A 7,632-nucleotide genomic window follows, 5' to 3' on the forward strand; every position below is an offset into this window, starting at 1 on the left:
ATACAGAGAAAGGGCACAGAGGAAGCCTGCTGCAAGAGATAACAGGTCCAAAAATCCACAACAGATTTTCCAACGATCACATCGACAGTGATGCCTTTATTTATCAGCCTCACAAAAGCAACAGATACTATCAGCAGAACTACCTACTAAGCAAGTTCATCTAAATTTTGAAGTCAGTCATCATTTTACAATGCCTGGCCTGATCCATTCTCCATCAACATATAAGCAGGTCTGTGTAATTGATCTTAACTAAAGTATGCTTTAAATATACAGAAAAGAACCTCAAAGCCTCTAGCAGTATACATACACACATATACATATAAATATACACATATATGTGTGTGTATAAAATATAGTATAGGTATATATGTATGTGAGTATCTATATACCTATAGATATATCTATGTATATAAATATATCTTTTGGGAAACCCATTTGACTCAACAGGCTGAGTATAATTGTCTGGCAAATGCCTTATCCCAAGATCAAGTTCCCAAAGAATACACTAGAAATTATACTAATGTTTTCTCGCTTCTTTATAATCTTAGCGTTGCATAATAGGTAGACGTGCTGGGTTGAAGGTTAGGAAGAGAAGACTTCAAATCTTGCATGATACTTATGAACTGCATGACCCTGGGCAAACCTCTCAACCCCTATGGGCCTCAAGCCCTAATATTGATCTACCAAGCCATCGATTGATGCCTGAATTGTTGAAGAGAGTTGCTATATCAGGAGTCCCCCACATGGAGATCATCATATCTCCTTCCAGAGATTACCCCCCTCCAGGTACACACTTCCCTTCTTACTTTACCCCAGTGCAGGAGGCTTTTTCTAGGATATTTTATTACAGGACTAGTGGTTAACCAGAGGCCCAAAAACTCATGGAGACTGAAGTGCCAGCTTATTGTCCTCCCCCAAGAAAGCCTTCTCAGAGCCAACTGTTTTTTTAATTATAACATAGAGTATATGTTGTTACTGAATTTTACTAATGAGGTAGCATTCTACTGTCTACCAATCACTAAATTAGCAAAGAATTTCCACTAATGGAATAATCGACAAGGAAGGAAACTTAATCAAGACCAGTCCTTTAGCAGACTGACACATGGTTAGGGTTATGGATTGTCTCCCCAAGCTCTTGACCAAATTGAACAGCAACAGAAGAGTTGTGTTGACCAACATCGAATGTGTCTGCAAAATATGGACCTTCCAAAGATATTACTATTTGGCTTCATGTTCCACTAAATCAGAAAAATCTTTAAGCCCTATTCACATTAAATGGTGGGACAAAATCACCAATATTGAAATATTAGACAAAGCCTGTTTGCCAGTTTGACAGCAAGGAGGGAGTAATTAGATCTAACTAGACATCCAGAGAATGGATGATGATAGGACACTCAAAGTACTATGAATAGGCAGTATGTAGTAGGACTAGCCCTAGGAAAAAATGAAGTAGAGGGTGTTTATCTATGACCCCTTTAATATATCCATCTTCTTCCCTTACCCCTTCTTCAATTCCTTCTTCATCCTGTGTCACCTTCTAGGGCCTTGCCCTTGTCAAGTTGAAAAACAATCCGGTGCTTAACATAGTGCCTGGCACATAGTTCAGCCATTTTTCATTCACTCTTTGTGTCTTTCAGTCTGATTCTTTGTGACTAAGGCAACCAAGTTAAGTGATTAAGTGACTTGGCCAGGGTCACAGAGCTAGTAAGTATTTGAGGCCAGATTTGAACTCAGGAATATGAGTCTTTCTGATTCCAAGCCCAGTGCTTTATCCACTATGCCACCTAGCTGCCCTAGCATATAGGAGGCACTTAATAAGCACTTGTTGACTTGACTTGATTTGACAAAGCAATCAATGCATGAAGGATCATACATTTAGAATTGGAAGGGACCTTAGAGGTCATCTAGTTCAATCCCCTTATATTACAGATAACAAAATTGAGGTCCAGAGAGGTTAAGTGATTCTCTTTAAGTCATACAGATAGATAGTGGCAGAGCTGGGATTTGAACATAAGTCCTCTGCTTTTTCAATTGTACCAAGGTGGACTGGTGCTTAAAAACAAACAAACAAAAAATCCTCATTCAGGATCTTTGTGGAATTGAGAGTAGCTCTGTCTGTATGAGGCAGGAGTAATTATAATAGAAATTGATTTAGAGATGCTAAGTGTTTATAGTGATCTAGGATGGATTGAATGTGGGCTACATGAGGTCCTTACAGTGGTCTGAAAATGGATGGAGAAGTGTGACTCTGTGGGGAGAGGAGGGATGAAAGGTCTTGCTGAAACTGTATAGAGAAACCTAGAGGAGAATTCAGAAAGCATGATCAGCCAAAGATGGGACAGAGGCATAATTTAATGTAGATTGTACTAAGAAGGAGTACATTAATTGACCAGAGTTACTCAGTGCATATCTTGTATTGACCTAGTTATTCACATGTTGAATCTTCTATTAGCATATACTCTCCTTGAGGAGAGTATATGTTTTTGTGGCTGTTTTTTGCTTTTTTTTGATATCTGCAGTGCTTAACACAGTGCCTGCCATATAGCAGGTCCTTGATATACTTGTTGGCTTACTGATTGGAAAGGGCTTAAAACAAGCTCTTCCTTCAGTTCTTTCAACAATCTGTGATCACAGTGTCTGATGAGAGGCAATGCTGAAAGAAGAGAGACCTCGGGGCCTTCTCCCTTCTGAGACCAGATGGCTCTGTGAGATGACCTTGGTCCTTGACCTCTGTGTTCTTTTGCCATTAATCTGGAGATCAGACAATGAGCTGCAGGTATCCAGGAGTTAAGAGTCCAAGCTAGACTTGGAGCTAGCCCTTAACTGATGCTCCAAGGAGCAAGGAATGGACTTAGGTCAATGTAAGCTGAGACAGGGACTTGTCTAGCAGTCCTACTACATCTGAACCTGAACCTGGTGGGACTAATGTGATATAGGGATCGAGCTAAGAGTATGACCCCAAGAAGTGTTGGGTGAAATGTCTGCAAATTTGTTTTTGTTATATCTTTGAAGTAAATATCCCTTAGGAAAAGCCAAAAAAAGGGAGGGGGTTACAAAATAAGGAACACTTTGTTCAAGTAGACAATAAGAATCTGAAGAAAAAAAGCTAGATAAGAAAGATGGTGGAGGGCAGCTAGATGGCACCAACACTAAAGTCAGGAGGACCTGATTTCAAATCTGGCCTCAGACACTTGACACTTACTAGCTGTGTGACTTTAGGTAAGTCACTAACCCCAATTGCCTTGCAAAAAGAAAGAAAGAAAGAAAGATGGTGGGTATGCAAGATGAGGTATCTATAGCAACTAGAACTCTGGGAGAGGATGGCCCATTTTACTAATAGACATGAACTGAGAACTGCTTGGACAGTGTTGAGCTGAGGTGAAATGTAAAATGCCTAATTAGCAGTTTTGTCAACTGCTTTATGTTCTGATGAAGTTTAAGTATCAGCCTCTGGAGAGAATATAATAGTAGTTACGAGTTAAGCTATTGAATCATATTTTAAGTTGTTCTCTTAATATACACCATGAGTCTTTTGTGGCTGTTAGCATATCTTTTTGTGCTCAGGAAATAAATACCTGGCTATTTCTGATTTATATTGTACACCAAAACCCTTTTTATATCCCTCTTTTGGGGAGGCCCTTGATATAAATCACAACCTAAGCTTTAAATAATTTTTCTCTGCTGTTTTGGGATGAGGGTTTAATCAGCCTAAGAATGTGAGAAAAGGGAGCCCTGCCCACCTCTTATTAAGGAGAGAATCCTTTAGGACTGAACCTGGTTCATATTGATGGAATTCTAATAAAGCTGCCCCCAGCCCAATATTCTAACTTCCTTATGGACCCCACTGAACAACAGGTGTGTCCTGATTTAACCACATAATCTGGCTTTAACGACACCACAGGCCCCCAGACTCAATACAGTCGCTGCCCCTATCTAGCCACTGCCCCCAGATCCAATTCACATATTTGAAAAAGTATGCTCTTGTACTCAACCACAATCACATCATCCATTTAGCCCAAGACAAGACCGCAATACCTAACTATCCATCTTGACCAGATAGGACCACAGTAGCCAGCCAATCGGGAGGGCAGCATGACCAGGATGTTTGACCACTGAACCAAAGAAGGGACCCCTCCCCATTACTAATCCCTTAACAAATCCCTCCTGCTTTTTTAATATTCATAATTTATGTTGTATAATCAGCATCATTACACAATAAATTTGTCTTGCTAAGTTGCTGGTTCCTCTTGGAACTTAGCCAGCTTCTGAGGGGTGTCAATCTTCAGTAAATGCCTGTACTTGGATTAGAGGTAGTCTGACTGAATTATTTGAGATGGTACCACCACAACACACCATGAAACCACAATATTGCATGCATAAATCCAGAGCAGAGGGTCCCCTTAGTGGAGAATGGAGTGGGCACAGTGGACTTAGTAGTGGCTTTTTATTGTTAAACTTAAATAGTCACCCTTCCCTTTGATATTTTCATGATAGCAGAGGTGTTGGAGACTAGAAAAAGTTTAAACCTTTGGGGATGGGTCTTTCCTGGGGGAAATACTTTTATACAGCTTCTCCCTTCAGTCAAATTTGCCCTATGTCAGATGTTAAATCAAAAAAATACAATTAAATTGTCTTTCCCCCAAGAAATTTTATTTATTCCACTTATTGTTTTAAGCGACTTCATTCTGTCACTTATGTTTGGAAAGCACTGACATTCAAATTGTTTGTTAGTTGCTTAGGAGCTAATAAAACTCCAACACATTTTGCTTCAAACAAATTTCCCCCAAACCAATTCTATTCTTTGCTAAGGGGATATGTTTAGCTAAATCATTGGACCTTCATGAGCACCTAGTCAACAGAAGATTTCAATTTTAAGAAGAAAAAAAGGATTGCCAGCCCAGTGACTTGGGCTAGGTAGAGGATTCTAGTTAATTTCAAAGTGATCTTAGAGAAAGAAAGGGCATTACAACGTAGTTTCACTGAAATTGGAAGCTATTGTCAACTGACTTCTGTCCACCACTTTCCCTATCAGACCTGCTTCCTATTTGGCAGGAGGCAGAGATATGCCAGAGCCCCCCACTCCCCATTATAGAACTATCAGCCATTCTAGCTCAACAACTGGCAAACACTCACAGTTCACTGAGAATGAACTTAAGGCAAGAGTTTGAGTTGGTTTTCTTTCTTTCTTTTTTTGCTTGTTTTACAGATGCTTAGATCCTTTCTTGGTTACTGGTTTGTTCATACTTACTTTTGTGCTTGACTGCTGATTCTGCCTCTGCCCTCATATCTTTCTTATAGCTGTCTGCTTCCCTCAGTTACAGGCATCCGCTGTTGCTTTTTTAGAATTCATATTGAAAACATGGTGTCTGTCTCACTTCTGTTGCAGAGACCCACCTTGGTCACTGGGCTCACTGTAGACTGAATTTTGCCATTCCTGCTGTTGACCACCTTGGTCAGTCCTGGACCTACACTATGAAACCCTGAGATACCTCAGCTAGGCTGCTCCATGGCTTACCACCCTCTCCTGTTCTCCCTATTTTCCCTTCTCCCAGTAGCAGAGTCAATATGTTGCCACTCACTCATCTGTGGAACTGGCAATATTATTAATCAGTCAAACCAGAAAAATCTACTAATTACTTACTATGTGCCTGGCATTGTGTTAAGGTCTGGGGATACAATGAAAATTACAAAAAAAAAAAAACATGGTCTCTGGCAGCAACATGTAAATAACTAATAAAAGATTTATATAGAGTAAATACGAGGCAATCTAAAAAGGGACAGCAGTGGGGGGGAGGGTGAGAGGAAGTCTAGGGTTGAACCTTGAAGGAAGCCAAGGACACTAAAAAGCAGAGAAAAGAAGAGGGAATTCTGGGCGTTGGGGTGAACTAGTATAAAGTCAGAGGGAGATAAAGTGTTGTGTGAGGAAGAGCAAAAAGGCAGGTCTTGCTGGATCAGAAAGTGTGCTGAAGGGAGTCAAGTGTATGAAGACTGAAAAGGGAAAAGGGTCAAGTTGTGATGATTTTAAATTATTTTTTAATTTTATTTAAAAAATTTTTTTGTGATGATTTTTAAGGGCATGACAAAAGAAGATTTATGATTGATCTTGGAGGAAACAGGGAGCCCATGGAGCTCATTGATCAGGGAGTGATGATATTGTTAGACATGGGATTTAGAAAAAACCTACCTTGGCAGGTGAGTGAGTGGAGGATAGATTAGAGTGGGGATCATTTAGATCCTTTCATAGAAGGATCATTTAGAAAGCTAATGCAGGAGTCTTTGTGAGAAATGCTATTGCTCTGTTACCAGGGTAGTGGTGGCTAGTCATGGGAGAGAGAAAGGGAGGCTTAAGAGAAAGATTGCAAAGACATAAACAACAAGAATTGGCAGTGGATGGGGTATGTGGGTGAGTGGGGATAAGGAATTGGGGATGACAGTGAAGTTATGGGCCTGAGTGACTGGGAGCTAAATGGTATAGAGTAATAGGCTTGGAGTCAGTAGGAGCTGGATTTGAATCTAACCACAGATACTTACTACCTGTGTGACCCTGGGCAAGTCATTTCACCTCTGCCTCTGTTTTTTTTTTTTCCAACTGTAAAATGGGGATAATAATAGCAACTACATCTCAGGGTTGTTGTGAGGATCAAATAAGATAATATTTTTAAAGTGCTTAGAAGAGTGCCTGGCACATCCTAGGTGCTAATAAATACTCATTCTCTCTCTGTCTCCCTCACTTCCCTGGGAGGGGAGTGGCATCCTTGGCAGTAATGGGGAAGTTTGGAAGAGGTGTGAGAGGGAAAGATGGTGAGTTCTGTTTTGGATGTGTTTAGATGCCTTTACAGCCTGATTTCTACCTAGATTTGAGGGTCCGGATACATACCCTGCCTTGTTAATGCCCACTATGAGTACTGCTTAATATTTGGCCTGTTCTACTTGAGCTCCAACTTTGCTCTGGGCTCATGTTGAATTCCCATCCCTGTTCTCGTTTAGTGTACACCTTCCCTTTCTTTGAAGCTTTCCTCCCACCCCCCAAAGAAGATGGCTTTAGCTTGACCCTTAGACTTTGCTTGCCTGCTTTGTTTTTTGGATGTTAATGTGGCAATCAACCTACACTTTCTTTTTAAAATTTATTTTAATTTTTATATTCAGTTCCATATTCTCTCCTTTCTTCCACCCCTCCCCCACGCATTGAGGAAAGCAAGAAATACGATTCCCATTATACAAATAGAGTCATTTAAAACATATTTCCACATTAGCTATGTTCTGAAAAAAAGACAAGTAATATAAAGTGGAAAAAATATGCTTCCATCTGCACTCAGAGTCCATAGATTCTCTATCCGGAGGTGGATAGCACTTTATATCATGAATCCTTTGGAGTTATGGTAGATTTTTGTAATGATCAGAGTTATTAGGACTTTCATAGTTGATTTTCCTTACAATATTGCTGTTACTGTTTAGATTATTCTCCTGGTTCTGCTCATTTCACTTTTCATCAGTTCATATAGGTTTTCCCAGGTTTTTCTGAAACCATCTCCTTCATTCTTTCTTTCTTTCTTTTTTTCTGTCTTTCTTTCTTTCTTCCTTTCTTCCTTCCTTTCTGGCAATTAGGGTTAAGTGCCTTGCTTAGGGTCACAC

This window comes from Vombatus ursinus, unplaced genomic scaffold (genome assembly GCF_900497805.2).
Source record: "Vombatus ursinus unplaced genomic scaffold, bare-nosed wombat genome assembly UNPS02008961.1, whole genome shotgun sequence".
NCBI lineage: Eukaryota > Metazoa > Chordata > Mammalia > Diprotodontia > Vombatidae > Vombatus > Vombatus ursinus.